Consider the following 22,469-nt stretch of genomic DNA (forward strand, 5'->3'; position numbering starts at 1 on the left):
CTGCCATTGTAATTGCTTAGTGCTTGGCTAATTTCCAAATACTGCTTAGATTATGTGTTACACCTTAGAAAAACTGGCTTATGTGAAGGAGTAACGGTGACGAATGGGCAACATTGTCAGTTTATGGGCCTTTTAGTATAACTTGCCTCAATTCAATAGTTGCAGTTTTTTTTAATGAAAGTAGTGTGTTAGTATCTTGTTACTCAAAGGAAAAGATAGAGAATAATACTTCCTTACATAGTAATAATCTTTACTAGTTTCACCTTTGCTCCTAACCACCCCATAACTGGATTTATTTTTTTTCTTCACTGGATCCTAAACTGAAGTCAATTTGAAGATAAAGGTGTATATGAAATACCCTTACTTCATTAAATGCAAAGGAAAATAGTTCACCCTGTTTTGCTGTTTTTGAGCAGTTTGCCTTGTAGGGTTCACAGTCAGTGAACCACATTTGTAACAACTGAGCACAAATCTTAAACTCCTTAGAAAAATTAGCTTTTGACATGTGCTATTAATTGGAATAATGAATCATAAATAATAGTTCATGCCCTCTCCTTACCAAATACCCTCCCCACTAATAAAAATAGCATTTGGAAGAGTATGTACTTTTAGTTGGGGTATGTTGATCTTGAAGGATGTTTGAAAGTTAAAAGTCAAATCGGTAACCAAAGGACTGCTTTATGGGGTCTTTGCAACCTTACCAACTTTTCTCAAATACCTCCTTGGCCAATTACAGGGCCTAGTGTGTGGGAGGACTCAAAAAAAAAAAAAAATGGATTTTAAAAATTAACTCCTGAGTAGTCAAAAATACTGTGTAGCCAACTATATTGCTACGCTTGTTTTTTTAACAGCTGGAATTAAGATGCATTATTTTGATTTTAATTGCCTAAAACACTTTGGGTGGTATTGATGGAATGGTGGATTTTCCACCAAGTGATTAAATGAAATTTGACGTATATCTTTTCATCCAAAGTTTTGTACATCACATTGTTTTCTAATGGAAAAATGTTAATATGGCTTTTTGTATTACTAACAATAGCTTTGAGATTAAGGAAAAATAAATAACTCTTGTACAGTTCAGTATTGTCTATTAAATCTGTATTGGCAGTATGTATAATGGCATTTGCTATGGTTATAAAATACTTCCTCTGGATTATAATTATCATTTGATTCAATTCCTATTGCTTGTAAAATAAAGTTTTACCAGTTGATATAATCAAGCTTGCTAAAATAGGATTTTTTACAAATTTAATTTTAAAATGCAAATTTTAGAGAAAAACTTAAAATCTTAAGTTGATGGTAAGTATAACTATTACTTAGGGATGTGGGAGGTATGCTTGACATTATACTTAGGATATATAGTTATATCCATTGAGGGTGAGTTCTATGTTAACAAGTAAACATTTCAATGATAGGGCTTGATAAAATGTTTGAGAACCAATGCAGTGTACCTACATTTTCCTCTCGTGTACATAAACAATAAAATTTTGCAAATAAAAATTTGGGGAAAGGGTGCTTTTTACATTCATATACTTTGGAAAGGGGTTGTAGTTTAACATAGTTAAGTTTGCTTTGAAAATTAGAAAAGTGGTTCAGTAACAGGGCTATTAGCTTTTATTTTTCCTTTAATCATTCACTGTGCAATATTGAGCCATTTTTTTCCCCTTTCCACTTCCCAGCTATATGAAAGTGCTTAAAACAGGATGTAGCAAACATGAATTTTAAAATGCTTTAAATCTGTAAATATTCCAGTCCTTGCTGGGGATTCGAGTTCCAGCACTCCTTTAAATTACATCCAACAGTGCTATTTTAAAAATGGGAAATAAATATACTTTTAAAAGATGTGAATGTTAACTATGTTTTATGTACCTGAAAAGAGTGATAAATTACTGATCCCTGAAATACTTCTTTCTATATTTCCTCTCAACTGCTTAACAGCAACTTTGTTTTTAAGTAATCTGCACCCAACCTAAGGCTGGAACTTACAACCCCAAGATCAAGAGTCACATGCTCTATGGACGACCCAGCCAAGTGCCCCTCAACAGCAACTTTGAAACAAAACAAACTACCCCATAAGATCTAGCAGTTGCAAATATATAAAATAATTACTGCAAAATTTCTAGGAATCCTGATAACCCAGTGCTAGTGTTTTGATAAAATTAGAACATAAGACTTTTTAAATACTACTAGTAAGTGAAAGATACATATCTTTGTCAATTGCTGTTAATTACAACCTCTCTCATTTCTGGGAAAGGTGAAAGGCGAGGGGACTACTTGTCACGTAGGATTTCAATACAACACATTTCAATTGAATTCCTTAAGTTAGCCTTACAGGTTTTCTTCCTAACAAGTGGGACGCTGTTCCTTAGGTTTGAAATGTAAGTTAAGGACTGGATATCATGCTACAATTCTATACCTGTGTAGGGGTGAGAAAAGGAAAGGGATTCTTGGGGAGAGTTATATATTGGAAGTGTAAGAAAGCTCTCAAAGCAAGTCTCAGGTCAAATGATATACCCGTATTTTGGAAAGTATCATCCAATAGAAATATAATGAAAGACACATGTAATTTTAAAATTTTTAGTAATATTTTTAAAAAAAAATAAGAACAAACGTGAAATTAATAATCCAGAAATCTTCAATATGTAATCAACTTACTGAGATATTTTACTTTTTTTTCTTACCAAGTCTGTGGAATCCAGTGTATTTTATACTTAAAACACACCTCAGTTTGGAGCAGTCACTTTTCAAATGTTCTCTGGTCACATGTGGCTACCACATTGGAGTGCACAGGTCTGAAGAACCAGAAGCTGAGAGTCAAGGAGTGAGGAGGAATGTTGGGTACAGACTTTGCGAAGTGTAGCTTATGTGATTAATTTCATGAGCTTCAAGGGTTTAGCTTTTGAGCCCACATTGAAGGGTTTTTTTTCTAAATTTCAAACCATTTTAAGCATTGGTGTTATCAGTAAATATGGTGAGATTCTGAATGGTCTTGTTATAGACTGAACTGTGTGCCCTCTCCGTCCCCCACTCATGTTGAAGCACTAACCCCAGTACTTTAGAATGTGACTGTATTTGGAGACAAGGTCTTTAAAGAGGAGATTAAGTGTTAGGATGATCCAACATGACTAGTGTCCTTAGAAGAAGAAATAGATTGTCCACACTGAGAGACACCAGGGGTTCACTCGCATGGAGAAAAGAGATCATGTGAAGACACAATGAAAAAGTAGCCATCTGCAAGCCAAGGAGAGAGGCTTCAGAAGACACCAAATCTATCAGCACCTTGATTTTGGATGTTCAGCCTCCAGAATTCAGAGAAAAGAAATATCTGTTGTTTAAACCACCCAGGCTGTGGTACTTTGTTATGGCAGCCGTAGTAAACCAATACAGGACTCCTTGGTAAGAATGCAAAGATTGTCTCTACTTGAGGATGTAAAGAATTTTACAGGCTTGCTTTTGCTCTTCCCTCAATGGAAAAGAAACTGCTTTCTAGCTTGAGAATTTTATTATTGTTGTTACTGTTACCTTAGAAAGGAGAGAAATGATAGCTTAAAAATTAGAAAGGTAGATTATATTGCTATCTTAATTACTAATGAGTTGATAGGAAAGATCTCTGGAACACAAATAGTAAAAAAATGTCTAAAAACACTGTGTAATGTTATGTCTGAATTTATCCATCTCTATTTTCCCTTGCAATTTACTTGTACCAGAAACTGAGTTATTTGTTCATTAAATGTCCACGGTATGGATTTTGCTGGTTGCACCTCATGCTATCATTTAATACATTACTTTGTCTTTCCTATATTTCTTATATTTTCTGTAAATTGATCAGATCAGATTCAGATTCAAAGGACTATATCACAGGTGATGTTGTATTTCTTTCAGGAGGCACACAATGTTCAGTCATTTCTCTTTTTGTGACATTTAAAGCCATTGATTTTTGCTTAAATCCATTAATTAATATAGAGTTGCCAAATGGTGTTCATTCCTTTTTATTTATTTGTTCAGTTATTTCTATAAAGAGAAACTTTCCTTCATCAACCATTTGGTTGTCCATGGGTTGTCCTTTCTTAATGGAAAGGCAGAGTAAATGTTTAATTCTTTCCCTTTATTTGTTGATTTTCAGAATAATGAGTTGATTCCCTAATGCCTTTCAAAGGTGACCAACGATGATATTTGATGAATACCATTATACATTTATAGATTTAAACTTATTTAATGTAAGTAATATAAATGATGCTCAAATTGGCTCACGGTAGATTATGCTTTAAAGTTATAGAATTCAATAAATGAATCAGTTTAAATTTTATTAAGATGCTACTTGAGAATGTGCTAAAAGATAGATGAAACTCAATATTTATTTTACTCAAATGAAATGGGCTTATGCATTTAAGTGCTGGCACATCCCTAATTTTAGTTGGGGTTTCACGCCGAGAAGCCGTCTGTTTATACAATTTCAAAGAAATGGGAAGCATTGCAATTTTTTTCTTACCCTCTAATTACTGCTATATAATCATATTTAAATGTCATCAACATTTATCAACATAGCACCTTACCCATGTAGTAAGAAAAATGTCTGGAAATGTATAAGTTTGAGAAGACTCAGCAATCACCAGTCATGCAGATTTCCATGTTGGCACTTGATGAAGCAGTGCACTAAATAGAACATGTTGGTGAACAGACATTACTAATTTCACCAGCAAAATACTAAAACAGGGGTATGTGTCAGTGAAATTGGTAATTTTTAAAGAAAAATTATATTCATTGTATAGCCCAGAGGCTCCTATGGCAGGATTAATTAGCGGCTTTTGTGAAGAAGTTTTGAAGAAGTTGAATTTAACTGAACATAAGGTAATATTCTTTTCTAAGCAAACTACCAACTAGAGCTACTTATTTTAATGTTTTTGAAAAATTGGCAAACATTGGATAAGGCAATAGATCATCTAAAATAGATAACATTTTAATAGATTTGAAGACACTTGGTGAAATTGTAAAGAAAAAGGGGCCTGTAGACTTGGTCAGGTCATATTATAAAATATTAATTATTAACTAGAAAAATGAATTATCTTACAAGGGTCATTTTCCCCTGTCTTTAGTGTGCTAACTAGTTCATGAATTGGATTACAATAGTGCAAAGAATGTCTTATTTTCCTTTTCTCATATGCTTCCTGATATTTTAAAAAGCATAAATTATTGGGATGCCTGGGTGGCTCAGTTGGTTAAGTGTCTGCCTTCAGCTCAGGTCATGATCCCGGGGTCCTGGGATTGAGTCCCGCAACGGGGTCCCTGCTCCACGGGGAGCCTGCTTCTCCCTCTGCCTGCCGCTCCCCCTGCTTGTGCTCTCTCTCTCTCTGACAAATAAATAAATTTTAAAAAATAAAATCTTTAAAAAGCATAAGTTATTGCTAAGAATTTTGAAAAATTTTGAATGAGAATTTTAATTTTTTTAATTTATTGGTATATAGCTTCTAAATTTAAAATTCTTTGCAGTCTAGAAGTGAAATATCAGAATTCCAATGATGAACTTATCTAAACAAACCAAAAATATGCAAATACCAGAGTTTCTTCTGAACAATAATGAAAGTTATTATTCAAATCTCTTGAGAAAATCTACATTTTTTAGCATTCTTACAGAGCACAAAGATTTTTCACGCTTATTAATGCTTAGTGAACAAAGAAGAACTTAATATACAATCAGTAAAAAGACTATTTCTTCTGAAGCATTTCTGCCATAATTTCTTGAGACTTAAAACACAGAATAAGCATATTTATTGAGAAAATGCATGATTTTTTTGTTTGTTTAGGTCAAGAGACTTGTTAAGGGATGCCTGGGTGGCTCAGTGGGCAAAGCGCCTCCCTTCGGCTTAGGTCATGATCCCAGGGTCCTGGAATCGAGCCCCTCATTGGGCTCCTTGCTCAGCGGGAAGCCTGCTGCCCTCCCCCCATCCACGCTTGTGCTCTCTGACAAATAAATAAATAAAATCTTAAAAAATATATATTAAAAAAAAGAAGCCTTGTTAAAACTAGTTGTTCATAAAGCATGTTTCCTCCCTACTTTCTGTTCTGAATTCAAATTTTGTTATCAAAAGTATACTTGCAAGTAATAAATACATATTTCATATATATAAATTTATATATAAAAATTAATAATAGAGCACACATTCATAGTTATGCCTGATTTGATATATATTTTTATAAATACATAAATATATTTTATAGTGATATGTATTTAATATAAATATATATCTAATATATATTATCAAATCAGGCGTAAATATGAATGTGTGCTATTTTTAATATTAAAACTTTTAAACAAAAGTTCTCTATTTTTAATTTTGTCACTTCCCTTATTTGCTCCTTGAAGTCTTTGGGAAATATGGTATCTTCCAAATGCTTCCTAAGATTATTAATAGAGAACAATGGTTGAATGTGGTTTTAGATTTGGTTAAATGAGGGTATTTTGACCAGAAGTTGATTTTTCTAAAGATTCTTTGTGTGAAAATCTTTAATTTAGTTTTACCACTCATTAATTTTTCATAACATGTAGTTATAATAATAATCATCATGCACATCTGACCTACGATAAAGAAGAAACAGGCAGAATAAAGATTATTGACTTTTCTTTTTTGTTCTTTTATAGATCTTATTGGTGAGACTTGTGATTATAATGTTATTTCCTAATGAAAGTACAAGAATGAAATAGTGATTAGGCACTTGGGTGTTGGAGTCACGATCTGGCTCTGCAAACTTTTTATAATATTAGCTGCACTACTTTATCTATCTGAACCTCAGTGTTCTCATGTGTAAGCTGAGAATAAAAAGTGGCATTACTAGGAATGTTTGCTATTATTTATTTCCTAGTATCTGCACTTTTTGGTTCAATATTGAGTAATCTACCTTAGATACTCTGCTGGTACCCTGAAATCATTTGCAATATGTTTTAATTAAGATGCTTTAGATAAAGATTTCTTTTCAAAGGACAGATTTCTATTTAAGAATCTGCCATACTTCATTTTTTATTTTAGCAAACATTTGTTGAACACCTAATATGTTCTAGGGAAAGGACTACAATCTAGAAACATTTCATATGTGAATATACTGCATGCCTAGAATCTGTTCTGGTGGGAAAATCACAAGTCAGAAATAATACCAATACTACTACTAATAATCTATAATGTGATTTTTTTTTAAATGTCAAACACATATAATTATTGTATAGCCTTGATTATAGACATTAGATGAAAACAAATGAAATATTATAAAAAACAATGCTTGGTATATATTTTAAATTTATATGTCAAGTTTATATTTTAATAGCATTTTAATAAATAACAGGAAAAAATAAACATAAAATGCAGAAGATGCATATTCAGGTGATCTAGTGTCAGATTACAAGCCACCTGAAAACTCAGTGGTATAAAACAACAATAATTTATTTTTTTCTTTTTTAAAGCTTTGTTGATGTATAATTGATATACAATAAACTGCACACATAAAGGACACAATTTGGTACACACACATATGACACACCTGTGAAACCATCACCAGAATCAAGATAATGATAGTATCCATGATGATTCTGTGGGTCAGGGATTAGAGCAGACAGGGTAGGGACAGCTTGTCTCCGATACATGTTTGTGGCCGCCCCACCAGCTGGGGTTGCTTGAATAGCTGGAGACCGCTGGGATAGCTAGATTGGGGTCATATGTCTGGGATCTTCATTCTTCTTCATGAGGTGTTTGCTAGGATTAGAAGGCCTAAGGTGGTTCCTTGACACTGGTCTTGGTGCCTGGGCTGGGATGTCTGGGACAGCGGACAGCGCTGTCTCAGGATAGTCAGACTAACTGCATGGCCACTGGCTTCTCCCAGGGGTGGAATTTAAGAGAGTGTTCCAAGGGACAGGAAGTAGAAGCTGCCAATGTCTTATAGCCTAGTCTCAGAAACTGGCACAGCTCACTTCCGCTACACTTTTATTGGTCAAAATAGTCACGGAGCCCATTCAGACTCTAGGAATGAAGGACGTGGACACCACCTCTCGGTGGGAGAAATGTCAAAGAAATTTTGACCAATTCTAAATCACTACAATACATGTTCAATATGCTATATTCCTGATTAAAAGGGGACTTCAAATTGAAAACATGAATAAACTCTTTTGGGGGAATTATAAGGGCCGTGGCAGGGGAAGGAGGTAGAAGAAAGTCCATCAACTCCTCTGTCTTCATTGCTCTTTATCAAGCGATGTTCTTCAAACAAACTGGAGCTGTTATGCCCTGATATATTATAAATGGGTGCATTTGGATATAAATATATATGATCAAGTAATACGGTAAATATTGTTTTTTATTATAGAATATTGTGTCATTTAATATTTAGTATATTTTAGCCATATAAATTATTATCAAGCTTCAAAAACCATTGTTATATGTTCAGCCACTATGTGAAATGTGTACATCTAGCATAAAAGCCAGTAACCAAAATTTTAGTTAGAGAAATATGCCAACTCAACTTAAGCACCACAGGAGAATGTTTTTATTGCAGTCTTTGGGAAACACAAGGGAAAGCCATGTGTAAATACAGTTGGCCCATGGAAAAGGGGTACCTGATTCATTTAAGGGGGATTGAGTAAATGTTTTAATCATTATTTGTAATATTTCTGTTAACAGGGAAGTGGCCGTACTTGGAAAGAAAGAACGACCTCGTGTCATCCTTTTGGCTCCTCTCAACCATAGCTCATCTCAAGTAATATTTCAGTGGTGTTTTAAGTTTCTCACCATCCTTTATTGCTAAAACATTTCCTCTTTTGACTGAAGCACACAGGCGTGAGAAGAAGCAAGATAGAATCTGTTTGCGTGCACCCGTGCTCGCCTTCATATATTCCCTGATCGGAGAGATTACAAAGAACCATTAAAAAGGTTAGTCACGTGGAATACTAGAGTTAAAGCGGTGACCGGGTGGTAAAGAGTTTTGATCCTCAGATAAATCTGAAGGTGATTTACAGAAGCAGGTAGTGTCTATTGAGGAATACCGTTTAAGGCAGTGACACTCCTTGGGAGAAGAGAGGCAGCACCCAAAGCAAGCAATGAAAGCAACGTGTTTCCTTTGGTTTACGTATTTTTATATTTGCTTACATAGTGTTTAAAACATATTTCACATCTATTTTTTAAGAGTTTCATAGCAGGGTTTTTTGTTGTTTGTTTGTTTGGTTTTTTTTTCTTTTCTCTTCTTAATCAGTTTCTTTACAGAGTTATACCACTACCAAGAAGTTAGGAGATCGTGTAACCAGTGTGAAAAGCAATTAAAATTAACTATTGTACAGAGGTTAGATAAGGTTAAAGTATCTACCCACCCACCAACATTGCAGACCTTAGTAGAGGTGTGTATGTGCAGGTGATAAATAAGTGTTTGACATTTGTAGTATTAATTGATTAGCATTAAAAGAAATAGCAGTCACACCTGGTGGATAAGTAAATAAAGCTAGAGAAGAGAAAGACTCAAAAGTATTCCCGTATCATCCAGACTTACGTCCTAGTGTTTCCAACATGGGTGTTTAAAATGAAGCTTTCTTGCTCTTTCTCAACAAAATTCTCCCAGATGATGTCAGAAGAGAGTGGTTTTATCTGTGGAATTCAGTGCAGAACCAGAGTTTCTCTCAAATGGTTATCAATATTATTGAGAGTCTTCTATGTATGAGCTGTTACGCTAGGTTTTCAGGATTAGGTCATTAAAGAGACAAGTTTCCTGTCCTTAAGGAATACCAGGGCTACAAGCAAGACTTGTGAATAGATTGTGAAATACAGCAGAAAGCCATCTGGAAAGAAAAAAAAAAAAAAGTAGTAGATCCATATCTTAGAGAATATTTAAATACTAAAAGCAATTAAAATAAAAATATGAAAAAGAAGTACTAGAAGAATCTAAGGCAGCGTTGCTATCAGAATGGGAAAGACCCTACTCCACTGTAATAAATTTGACCACATAATTCTAAGCAAAATCAAAAGAAAAATGACAAACTGGGAAAAAATATTTACTGCTTATATTTATTTTATTTATTTTTTAAAAGTAAGCTCTACACCCAACATGGGACTTGAACTCATGATCCTGACGTCAAGAGTCATATACATGCTCTATCAACTGAGCCAGCCAGGCACCCCTTTACTGCTTATATGATAAATAAAGGGTTAAATTCCTGGAAGGATTTTTATAAGTTAATTGAAAAACCAACATCCCAACAGAATCTGGGCAAGGAACAGGGACTGGTCACTTAAGAGAAAACATAAATGGCTCTAAAGTATATTACAACATGTTCAACTTCATTTATAAAAATGGAACTACAGATAGAAATTCTATATTTCTGCTTATTAGATTTAACAAAAATCAGAAAGTCTGATAACACAGTGTTAGTAAGGGTGTGCGAGAACAGTGACTTTCTTATATTATTGACAGAGTGTAAGTTAGTAAAATCTCTGTGGATAACAATTTTGAAATATCTATCAACACTATAAATGCATATCCTCTTATATCCAGCAATTCTACCTTTAGGAACTCATCCCACAGATACACTCACACAGTTGATTAGCTGCAACATTATCTGTAATAACAAAAGAGGAGCAAAAGAAAAAACAACCTGAAGGTCCATCAATAGAGGCTGGATTATATATATTAAAGTACATCCAGGGGCGCCTGGGTGGCTCAGTTGGTTAAGCGACTGCCTTCGGCTCAGGTCATGATCCTGGAGTGCCAGGATCGAGTCTCGCATCGGGCTCCCTGCTCGGCAGGGAGTCTGCTTCTCCCTCTGGCCCTCCCCCTCTCATGCTCTCTGTCTCCCATTCTCTCTCTCAGATAAATAAATAAAACCTTAAAAAAAAAATAAAATAAAATAAAGTACATCCATATGATGGACAACTATGTGCTTTCGGTTATTTATTGTTATTCACAAACCACCCTAAACATAGGGGCTTAAAACAATAGCAATTATTGACCTTTTCTCAAAATTCTATGGGTGACTGGGCCTAGCTAAGAAGTTCTGTTCTAGGTGATGTCTTTTGGGGTTGCAGTTATCTGGAGATTCAGTTAGGCTGAAATGTCCAAGATGGCTCACTCACATGGCTGGTAGTTCGTACAGGCCGTTGGATGGAAAATCAGCTGGGATTGTTGACCATAGTGCATTAGCATAAACTCTCATCTATGTGGCCTCTCCTCACCGCTTGGTGTTCTTCCAGCGTGATGGCTAGCTTCCAGAAGGGAGTGTTCCCAGGACGTAAAGCTGCAGATTGTTTAAGGCTTATAAGAAGTTATAGAACATCACTTCTACTTCATTCTACTGACAAAATAAGTTACAAGGGCAGCCCAGATACAAGGGAAGGGAAATAGACTCCATCTCTTTAAGTAGAAGAGGGGCAAAGAATTTGTGACCATCCGTAATCTACCAAATCATGCATCTGTAAGATAGAAAGAGGTTAATACTTTATATACTGACTCGGAATAATTTCTGGTATCCATTGTTAAGTGATGGGTGTATAACAGTGTGTATAATATGATAGTATCTATGTGTATAAAAAGTGTGGGTGGGGGAGAATATACTTAATTGCTTACATGTGCCAGAGATTATCTTTAGAGAAATACACAAGAAACTGGGTATCCAGTTCCAGGAGTGGAAAAATGTTACTGATTTCTCATTGTACCTTTCAAATTTTGTACAGTATGAATGTATTACCTATTTTAAAAAGTTAACCCATAAATATTATAAGTATTACAGGCTACATTTTCTGAGCTAAAAATTAAAATATGTTTAGTAGAGAGCAGGAAATTTGAAACCTATCCCTAAAAAGTATCAATTTTGATAGCGATTATATTCATCATGTGACTGGAGCTCAGAAAACGGAGGACTGACTGCCTGCATTGGGAGAGAATGACCCAGGGTGGCCATGCAAAGAAGTGGCTTTTATATCAGAAGTGAAAAGACAGCCTGCAAGGGGCTCCTGGGTGGCTCAGTCAGTTGAGCCTCTGACTCGTGGTTTCAGCTTAGGTCATGATCTGGGGTCCTGAGATGGAACCCCACATTGGGCTCTATGCCCAGCGGGGAGTCTGCTTGGGATTCTCTCTTTCCCTCTCCCTCTGTCCCTCCCCCCACTCCTGCTCTCTCTCAAATAAATAAATAAATCTTAAAAAATAAATAAAAAGGATAGCTTGCAAATATTGGTGAGTTGCAGTAAGGAGAAATCAAGAAGGGTCAAGCCTTAATGGCGTCATTTTTTTATATGAAAGATGAGGCAAGGTCATACCTTGATGTGAGTTTTGGGGATAAAGAGGAAGGCTTAAAGAGAATGAAAAGTCAGCAGCATTTTTGCAGGAAATGAGTAAGAGAAGTAAGAACAAGTAGAATAGCTAGGTTAAAAAATATGAGTTTGCAATGCTGCCCTCAACACAGTGATTAGATTTTTCTCTGCCAACTCAGATACAGATAAAACAGATAATGAAGTGATCTAAGATCAAGGATGCAGAGGACAGGTGTGGGAGAAGGACAAAAGAATGTGGAATGTGGTGTGAGAGATTTAAGGCTATGGACCATGTAACACTGGACAAGAATCCAGAAGAAATAGGAAATATGGGAAATCAGCATGACCCAGAGGACTCCAGCGGTAGTAATGGAAGCAAGGGCAGTAAAGCTAGACAAACAGAACATAATTTGATGACGGGTTTGATGCTGAAAATTTCAAACACAGCAACAATTCTGGGTGAAGATACAATCCAAGGAATAAATGACCATGGGGTTCTGCTTCTAGTATTGGTTGCTAGAAGTGTATTGGCCACGTTTCACTTGGGGGCATTACTTTTTGACTGGTAAGTATAAATTGGATAAGTCCACTTACCACATTGGGACATGGTTCTAGGAACCATATTTTATAAATCCAGCTAAAAACATGTGGCTTACCAATGGCCCCTACCTCTTGGTAACTTGTTAAGTATTTATATGAAAAGAAAACACAATGTACAACATACATAGTATTTTGGTACCGTGTTAGAAAATTTAGGAATCCCAATTTATGTCGACACTATAGAAATAACTTTAAAAATGACAAATGATGATGCAAAAAATTAAATACTTTCAAACATATTTAAAATACAACAATACTAAATTAGGCTGTAAGCTTCTTGAGAGGAGAGACCTTTTTTTTTTTCACTCAGGGTATTCCAAATTCCTTTTGCATCCTTGTTCCCCTCCGGCTCTACCAGTGTTTGGAATAGTGCAGGTCAATAGTAAAAGATAAATAATACTTCTTGTTTAAGTTAATGGTTGGTGATTTTTTTTTTTTTTTTTTGTATCTTTTGGGGAGTTGGATCCCAGCTAGAATAATCACCCCTCCCATCCCCCCAAGGATGGGTGTGTTCTTTCTTGTTCTACTCCTAGTTTAAAGAACAGGCTACTTCCCTGCTTAGATTCCAAATTCCTTAGGAAAACAGAAGCTGCAACAAAACCACACCAGTAACTTCCACTCACATGTCAGTTTTAAAACAACTTGGGAAAGGTCAGCCTATTTGACTTCCTTCTATTGTTGAATTTACCCAGTTCCTGATTATATTACAGTGTGGTGGCGATTTTTAAAGGCGATTCCTTTATCTGTTTTGGTTCTCTAAGCAACAGAAATTAGCCAGGAGCTTTCTTTTCACCCTGAATACTATTTGCCTTGGGAAAAGATTAGCTGTGATAAAAGCCTTTATCTTTAGTGGCCTTTGCAAGAACATCTATGGCACTTGAGGGAAACCCAGTCAAGAGCTAGGGAGCCAAAGAAAGCACACCAGTGACACGGAGAGGTCATTGGTGTGTACTGAATCTCAGTTGGAAGGCCAAGGGCACTCGGTGGTGGAGTAGGGACTAAAATTGAGACTTATTGGAAATTGGGGTTTTAGTGTTATATGGTTTCACTTTGCTTTTATTTCTATCACTTTGAAGTTATTAGCTTTGCCCCAGTCATCTGAAAATACCCATTTACACCATGTAGTGGTTAACGTGAATATGGCCTGTAGAAAATTGTTCCTAAGGAAGATTTTTAGCCTGTCTTATGCAAAATTCCAAACAAAATATCATTTTTATATTTTTCATTTTATCATTTGTTTTTTACTTTTAACTACCAGTACTAGTCTAAAATTTTCTATAGTTCTTTATGTAGTAATCTCTACATTTTTAGTTCATTTTTAAATGCTGCACAGACAGTATCTGGTAATTAAAGTGAAATTCAATGTATTCAACACGAAGAAGGAGTTGGAAATCAAAGGTACAATTGCAAAACAAACAAACAAAAAAGCAGGGCGGGAGTAGTCTGGGAGGGGAGGGCACTGAACTAGACATGTTTAGAGCATAATTTCTTTCTCTGATGACTTGAGTGTGTTCCATTAGCAAGCAAGCTTTTAGACTTGCAATAATTTACTTACCAGAAGGATGTTCTGAAGGCAATTAGGTACGTGTGATCATCAGTGTTTAGAAAGTTGACTACCAAACAAGTAAGCTCAACGTAGGGATGAGGCTTGCAGAACAGTGGTTATGAGTAGACTCGCTCTGCTGACTTCCAATAGTGTGACCTTGGGCCATCTACATAACCTCTCTGTGCCTCAGGTTCCTCACCTGTAAAATGAGAATAACAGAACTACCTCTTAGAGTTGGTGTGAGGATTAAATAAGGTAATCATTATATATATATATATATATATATATATATATATATATATATATATATATATATATATATATACGGTATCATGAACAGTGCCTGGTACATAGTGAGCAGTCAGGCATCACAGAGAATATTCTACCTGGTTTTTAAATTAGGTGTAGATTTTGGATGAGTCATTAAAATGGAGGATGTTTTAAAACAATGTCCTTTTGTAGAGATGGAAAAGTAGAGGAAGACCAAAGAGTCTTGAGTTCTATGAAGGGATTGTGAAAGAGGAGAGTGATAATTAAGCATTTGGTTGATAACAATAAGGAAATGGGCTTAATTTATAGCAGGAAAAGCTACGCTTTGAGTTTGTAGATTTCCTGGCACATTGCACTGTAAGATACTGTTGATCTGGGAATTACAAAGAAAGGAAAAGCTACTTGATGTCAGTCAACATGGTTTTAATAAACTTTGAAGCTTCCCTGTGTCCTTTTGGTTTGATACGAAGTATAGTGATTTGACACAAATATGCTACTACCTGAAGGAAAAGAGCTGGATTCTAACACTATTAGGACCACTTAACAGGGAGAATCATTTCATCAAGGGTTTCTTGTTAATGATTCAGTCACTAAACTCCCTTATTTGGATTCCAAGACCAATGATCCTTGTAGGGAAGGTCATTCCAGAGCACATGGTATTTATGGTGATGTTAAGCCCTAGGAATATTCCATATGGATTACAACGGAAAGCAACAGTATTTGACCTCTAGTAATCCATTTAAATTTGTTAGCAACCTCAGTTTAAATCACTGTATAGATATCTTCTCCCACTCTGTGGGTTGTCTTTTGGTTTTGTCAACTGTTTCCTTTGCTGTGCAAATGTCTTATCAGATAATAGGGTAGTATCCAAAATCTATAAAGAACTTATCAAACTCAACACCCAAAGAACAAATAATCCAATCAAGAAATGGGCGGAAGACATGGACATTTCTCCAAAGAAGACATACAAATGGCCAACACATACAATAAAACCAGGGAAATACAAATCAAAACCACAATGAGATACAACCTCACATGGGTCAGAATGGATAAAATTAACAAGTCAGGAAACGACAGATGTCGGCGAGGATGCAGAGAAAGAGGAACCCTGCTAAACTGTTGGTGGGAATGCAAACTGGTGCAGCCACTCTGGAAAACAGTATGGAGGTTCCTCAAAAAGTTGAAAATAGAGCTACCCTACAACCCAGCAATTGCTCTACTAGATATTTACCCCAAAGATACAAATGTAGTGATCTGAAAGGGCACCTGCACCCCAATGTTTATAGCAGCAATGTCCACAACAGCCAAACTATGGAAAGAGCCCAGATGTCCAGTGACAGATGAATGGATAAAGAAGATGGGGTATCTATACACAATGGAACACTACTTAGCCATCAAAAAATGAAATCTTGCCATTTGCAATGACGTGGATAGAACTATAGGGTATTATGCTAAGAGAAATAAGCCAATCAGAGAAAGACAATTATCATATGATCTCGCTAATATGTGGAATTTGAGAAACAAAATAGAGGATCATAGGGGAAGGGAGGGAAAAATAAAACGACGAAATCAGAGACGGAGACAAACCATAAGAGACTCTTAATCATAGGAAACAAACTAAGGGTTGCTGGATGGGAGGGGGGTTGGGAGACAGGATTGCTGGGTGATGGACATGAAGGAGGACACATGATGTAATGAGCATTGGGTATTATATAAGACTGATGAATCACTGACCTCTACCTCTGAAACTAATAATACATTAGATGTTAATTAATTGAATTTAAATAAAAATTAAAAGGGAAAAAAACCACTGTGTAGATTATCTCTATGACATGTTATACGAGTTACAGGATTTTGATTTTTGTGGGGTTCGTAAAGATTTAAAACTCATTAAATTTTTTTTATATTTATTATTTCATTTTCTTAAAAGTAGCACATGAACTTAAATTCAAAATATTTTTAAAGCAAATTTTGTCCAGAACACATGTGAAAAAAATTGGTAAAATGATACTTTAAAAATAAATGTGAAGAAAATTTAGAGAAAAATTGGAGTACCACATTGACATAATAATTAAATTTTAGCTCAAAGGGATTTTGAAGATCATTTAATTTGCCCACCCCTTGTCCAATTATAGACAGGCTGCCTTTGCTCAACCATGATGTGAACCGTGTTTCTGGAATTTGTGCGATATGGAAACTGTGTGGCCCTAAGTGGCATCCTGCTGACAGATGGGAAAATGGAGTAGAGGAACTTACCAGACTTCTTGAGATGTTTGGTTTTTTTGTTTGTTTGTTTGTTTAAGATTTTATTTATTTATTTGCAAGAGATGAAAGCAACCACAGAAGCAGAGGGAGAAGCAGACTCGCCACTGAGCAGGGAGACCGACGTGGGGCTCAATCCCAGGACCCTGGGATCATGACCTGAGCTGAAGGCAGACGCTTAACCGACTGAGCCACCCAGGATCCCTGGGGTTTGGTTTCTAGGGCTCTTTCCAAACTCAATAGGGTTGAAATAAAAGTTGACCTGTTAAATCTAAATTCGCATTATTACCAGGACACATCTTTCAGCTAAAATCAGTAGAGATGACAAAACTGATCTAAATCATTAAAAATTCATGCTTCACGGGAGGTTGAGTTTTTTGGAAACCGTTTAAACATGCGTGTAAAGGAAGGACATAGGTCAGACTAGAGAAAATATTGTATAGCTGTTTAAATAGCCATAGTGTTAATTCTTTAAAAAAAAAGAATAAAGTAGCAGTCTCCTTGAGGTAGAAGGTGGGCAGGGACCACATGGGACAAGCCCAGGTCTGGAGCCCTTGGGCAGCAGAAAGCTCTAGTGATTTGCCAGATGCTGTGGGACTCTGCAGTGCTCTCCGTGGTTTTCCATCTCATCATGGTTGAGGTGGCCTCACAGAAGCAGAAATTCTTTGGGGAACCTATAAAATATAGGTGAGAGCAGTCATTGAGGGCCAGCTGAAGGACCCTTGGGGGCGGGGGGAACTGAGTGTGTAGCAGAAGCAGGGGTAAGACGAAGATATTTCCTTTTGCATCTAACTTAGGTGGTATGTCACTCCTATCTTTTGGATTTCAAAGTAGGTAAATGTGAATAGAAACTTGCAGTTTTATTTTTATTTTTTTTTTCTATCCTGGTAAGTGACTCTTACTATGGTCATTGTGATCCAACCTCCTTACATTTGCCCTTGACAGGCAGGATATGTCCCTTACTTCTTTGGCATTCCTCACAACATAGAGCGCTATGATGGGGTAACACAGGGTTGTATTAAATTTGTCCCAGATTATTATGGTAAGAGAAAGGGAGAAAAGGATCCCCAGTTTTCTCAGTTGTTGCTTATCCTTGCAAATACACCATGTATGTGCCCTCGTCTGTCCAAGCTTGTTAATTGGGTGTGAGCCCCGTATGTTCATTTACCTCCACAAAGGCTTCCTGTAAATCACAACCTGCTCCAGTACCAAAAACCCCCACAGAAACACACACACACAAACAAACCCGAACAAAAAAGCCCCCCAGCTAGCTGGCATCGAAAGTGCTGGCCCACAGAAGCCGTAATCTGTTGGTAATTTTCTAAAGTTTCTGCGTTGATTACTATTTGGGCAGTGTCCACATCACTGACGAGGAGTCCACACGCTCACAGCTGACCGAGGAGCAAGGCAACGTCTGCACAAAAACAGACAAGGATTATTCGGACAATGAAAAGAGCCGGTGACTGCTAATGCTATTGTCAATGATTTTCTACAAGAATGTCAATGAAATGAAACTCCAGTGCTGGTCCTCCGAGGCCATATGGTGTGGTGAAGGAGGGGCCCCAGCGCCCTAGCCCAGGCCACGTTCCTGCCCTGGCCCTCTCAGCACCTGGCCGTAAAGACAACGCTCCAGACCCAAGCAAGGGTTTTTAGGTTGGGAAGAAAGGACCTGCTGTTTCAGTAACCCAAAGATACCAGAAAAAGTAAAGCTCCTTTCCTTTTTTTTTTTTAAGATTTTATTTATTTCTTTGACAGAGAGAGACACAGCGAGAGCAGGAACACAAGCAGGGGGCGTGGGAGAGGGAGAAGCAGGCTTCCCGCTGCGCAGGGAGCCTGACGTGGGGCTCGATCCCAGGACTCTGGGATCCTGACCCAGCCGAAGGCAGACGCTTCCCCGACTGAGCCACCCCGGTGCCCCAGTAGAGCTCATTTTAGACACTGGGAAGGGCAGAAGGGAAGGATCGGGCTCAAAGAGCAAATTGCTGAGAACAGTGCTAAGTGAGGTAACTCATTTTTAGGGCCTACAGTACACCACACGCTTAAAAAAAAAGTTATGAATGTAGTTATTGGAACATGAAATGAGATGACCATAATCCTTCAAGACTTCATTAATTTACACCACTCAGCAGTTGCTGCCTTGCAATGCCATAACACAAGCTTTAAGCCGAAAATATGTGTTCCACTGAGGAAACAGATTCAGAGAGGTCGAGGTACCTGGGGCCACACGGCTGGTACACGGCGCCATTCTTCCTTCTTTGCCATTAGAGATTTGAGCCAAGCTTTCCGATGATTCAAGCTGCCGAGGGTAAAGAATTGGAGGGATTCCTATTCTGCATAGTCTGAGATGTCTTCACTTGATGATAAAATGCCTCCTCTTCTCCAAGGAACTTACAGGGAGACAAGGCTGAAAAAAGAAGGAGGAGAGGACCAGAGGGAGGAATCTGAGAGAAGGTAAAACAGAAGAGGGAAAGGAGAAAGAGAAACACCAGAAGGTAAGAAATAAAGGGAAGAGTTAAGTGGGGTCATCATCACAGAAGGGATGTGGATAAAGACTCTATTTTCTGAAAAGTAACGAACGGCACAGAGGCCTGTTTTCTCTGGGTGTGAAAATTGCTTCAAAGGGAACTTCCCACGGGGGGCAAGCGAGGTTATTACGTCAAGGAAATGCAAAATGGACACTCCACCCTGCAGACAGCATTTTTTTAAAAAGGACTAGATCTACCTTATATATTGATTTTGATAGGTTCAGACTGGTTTTGATCATAACATTATTATAACCTCTATACCAGATGTATTATAAAATTATATGTAAACCAAGTGTTTAATAACAGGGAGCCATAGAAAAATTCTAGGATATTAAATTATTTGCAGAAAAGCAGGAAGAGCGTGACCATTGTCAATGTGTGTGTATGATTATCTTCTACGTTTGCCAGTAATAGAGTTAAACTCATTGGTCTACTCACAGACAATTGCAAATATAATATATGAATGTGGAATATATGTCACCACCATAATCATTATAAATAACATTTATTAAATTTATTCTTTCTTACTACAGTCTTCCCTAAACAATCTGCTTAAAACCTTTAACGTTCTCTCCTCTAACCCCAATATTTTTATGGCTACTCTTTAAAATTTTATCTTGTTATTGTCTGTCCCCCCTCAGAGAATGTGAACTTCCTGGGGCTGGAGCTGCTGATTCGCCCCCTGCTATGTCTCCAGGGATGGGTTCAGGACATGCACAGAAGAGGTGCTAAGTATCCATTGAGTGGATTATGAATGAATGAATGCTATATTCCAAGAAGTATATTTTTACTTTAAATTCATTATCTTTCTTGACTGCCCCATGATTCTAAGATAGGAAGTGAGTGTTCAGAAAGTTTGAGTTTGTTGCCCAAAGTTTCACAGGTAGGAAGGACCAGGGTAGGGCTTGAGCCAGGCTTTCTGATTTCAAAATCCTTAAAATAACTGCAGCGTGGAATACTAGCTCATGTGTACGTGTGTGTATGTGTGTATATGTGTGTTTAATCTCTGCAGTTAGATTTGTCCTTAACAAAGGACCCTCTCACTGAAAAACTCCATTGTATTCAACCAAAGATGATGACAAGACAATATGGAACAGTGAAAAGATATAAATAAATGTTTAGCTTTCTCCAGTTGCTGCTAAAAAGAGAACTGCTTGTGGGAGTGGAAAAAAAAAAACCCAGTGAAATTTTCCTTTTCTGTACCTTTTTTTCATAATATGTTACACACATAAAAATCCAATTTACCATTTTCCCTTAAATTAAACCAAATATGTAGGCATAATCTTTCCCGAGGGTGCTATGCTGCATGTCTTGCCATCTTAGGGTATTAATCCTAGCTCATCACGCTCTGCAGAGTAAGAGAAAGTTTGATTTTCTTTTCGCATCCAGACCAACTATTTCCAGCTCTCTGCTCTGAACTCCTTTCAAAGGAGGGACACACTACAAACACACACTTTGGAGTCAGAGACGGTGTCCAGCATTCCTGGGCAACACACTGGAGAGCTAAGAATAGAGAAATGGAAGCAGTGAAGTGTAAAATACGGCATGTTTGAATTATGATGGTGTTGTCAACAGAATAGTTATTTAAGTCTTACTTTTCTCTTCCAGTCTCTCAAGCTAAATTTGAACATTTCACATATGAATTCTGCCCTGAAATTGGAGGAAACATCATGGCATCATGAAGAGCCAGGAGAACTGGATTCAAATGCCACTTCTGTCACTTGCTTGTTCTGTGACCTTGAATGAATTGGAACTCATTTCCTCAGCTGGGACGTGAAGAATTGGGCCTGCTCTGGCTGCTTCTGTGGCTGGAAGATCTTAATTAGACTGAGCATATGAAGGCCTTTGTAGACTTTGAAGTGCTTTACGAATGTTAACATTTTACTCAAGAGATTTTCGTGACTCAGTGGATGGAATAAGAAAGGAGAACAGAAGTAATACAGTTTTTATTTATCACCTTATACATAATGCAGATACAATTCATTATATTTAATATTTATGGCCATTTTAAGAAAAAAATTCATTTGTCAAAACTAATCAACATTAAACAAAATAAACCTATTATAATGTTTTATCTGTGGCAAAGTCAGATTTGATTTACACGAGGTGATTTTTTTTCTGCAGAAGTATTTCTTATTTTTTTTATTATACTTTTGTTGAATGGATAATATATTTATGTAATTCAAAAGCTAGAAGTTTAAGAAGATATGCAACAAAATTGTCCTTCCTATTTTTGTTCCCAAATTGCCTGGCTCCTATGCCCCTCCAGCAGGTAACCTCTGTATGAGTGTCTTATATATCATTTTGGACTATCCTTATGAATATGCAAGCTTTAGGCCTGTTTTTGGTTTTGGGTGGGACAAGAGGAAATAGGAACGAACGCTTTTTTTTTTTTTAAGATTTCATTTATTTGACAGACAGCAAGAGAGGGAACACAAGCAGGGGGAGTGGGAGAGGGAGAAGCAGGCCCCCCGCTGAGCAGGGAGCCCAATGCAGGGCTCGATCCCAGGACCCCAGGATCATGACCTGAGCCGAGGGCAGGTGCTTGATGCCTGAGCCCCCCGGGCGCCCCAGGAACCAACTCTTCTAGGCAATGGCATTACATACCCGGGATCCCACACCGTCTCAGTGGCAGAGCCAGATTAAGACTTAATCTGTTGGACGGCAAAGCTAATATTTGGTCCAGTGTATCAGACTGGAGAGGCTGGAGTTAGAGGTCACAGAAAAACAAAGTGAGGGTAGGAGGGAAATGATAAGAGAAGCAGGAAGAAGGCAGGAATCTATTTTGCATCTTCCCAGGGAAAGAGGCCCCAGTCCAGGAGTGCCCATGGATGAGCACAAGTGACGTGTGCTCACATGCAAACCCAAGCTGAGGGGCTCTGGGCTTTGGGGTGCCTTGCCCCTATAGGAGTGCAGGGGCTCTCTCGATGTCACTGTGGCTCATGAGGAAGGGCCATGGACCATGGTATAAGCCCACCAGACCATGTTCATGCATCT

General features: G+C 37.2%; 1 long non-coding RNA gene across 1 annotated transcript; it reads left to right on the plus strand.

Annotated features, from left to right (window-relative positions):
- The first annotated feature begins 8,663 nt into the window (after window positions 1-8,663).
- LOC135365498 (uncharacterized) lies at window positions 8,664-21,508 on the plus strand. The gene is made up of 5 exons (XR_010413436.1): window positions 8,664-8,909; window positions 18,302-18,650; window positions 19,332-19,439; window positions 20,114-20,197; window positions 21,081-21,508. It is a non-coding gene; the product is annotated as an uncharacterized LOC135365498 (long non-coding RNA).
- The last annotated feature ends 961 nt before the right edge of the window (window positions 21,509-22,469 follow it).

The sequence above is a fragment of the Mirounga angustirostris genome, unplaced genomic scaffold (assembly GCF_029215605.1).
Source record: "Mirounga angustirostris isolate CCGP_5_RB_7025 unplaced genomic scaffold, mMirAng1.0.hap1 SCAF_8, whole genome shotgun sequence".
Classification (NCBI taxonomy): domain Eukaryota; kingdom Metazoa; phylum Chordata; class Mammalia; order Carnivora; family Phocidae; genus Mirounga; species Mirounga angustirostris.